Genomic DNA, 1,000 nt, shown 5'->3' on the forward strand with positions numbered 1-1,000 from the left:
GAGTTGTACTCATTAATGTGTTGTATTGGATTTGCCCCAAACATAACACTTTGTATTCAGGACAAAAAATGAATTGCTTTGCCACATTTTTTTGCAGAATTACTTTAGTGTCTTGTTGCAAACAAGATGCATGTTTTGGAATATTTTTATTCTGTACAAGCTTCCTTTTTTTCATTCTGTCTGTCACGTCCTGACCAGCAGAGGGAGTAATTGTATTCGTTTTGGTCAGGATGTGGCAGAGGGTTTGTGTTGTGTATGCATTTCTATGTTCTGTCTAATTTAGTTTTTTCTATGTTTAGGATTGGGTGTTGGACTCTCAATTGGAGACAGGTGTTTCTAGTTGCCTCTGATTGAGAGTCCTATATAGAGGTGTGTGTTTGGTTTAGTTATTTTGTGGGTAGTTGTTTTTGCATTGCTTTTCGTATCGCCTGCAAGACTGTTGTACTGTCGTGTTTCTTTGTTTCTTGTATAGTGTTCACGTTCTTGATCAATTAAATTCAAAGATGAACACGTTACTCCGCTGCGTATTGGTCTACTTTCTCAGACGAGGACTTCTCTGTTTCGTCTGAGGACGAAGACCGTTGTGACACTGTCATTGAGGTTAGTATTGTGGAGTAACTATAATGTTGTTGAGCCGTCCTCAGTATCACACCCATTAAACTCTGTAACTATTTTAAAGTCACTATTGACCTCATGGTGAAATCTTGAGAGGGTTCCTTCCTCTCCGGCAACTGAGTTAGGAAGGACGCCTGTATCTTTGTAGTGACTGGGTGTATTGATACGCCATCCAACGTGTAATTAATAATAACTTCACCATGCTTAAAGGGATATTCAGCGTCTGCTTTAAAAAAAAAAAATTGTACACATCTGCCAATAGGTGCCCTTCTTTGCGAGGCATTGAAAAACCTCCCTGGTCTTTGTGGTTGAATCTGTGTTGTGAAATTCACTGCTCGACTGAGGGACCTTACAGATAATTGTATATGTAATGGGGTACAGCACA

The sequence above is a fragment of the Salmo salar genome, chromosome 06 (genome assembly GCF_965601325.2).
Source record: "Salmo salar chromosome 06, fSalSal1, whole genome shotgun sequence".
NCBI classification, from domain to species: Eukaryota; Metazoa; Chordata; class Actinopteri; order Salmoniformes; family Salmonidae; genus Salmo; species Salmo salar.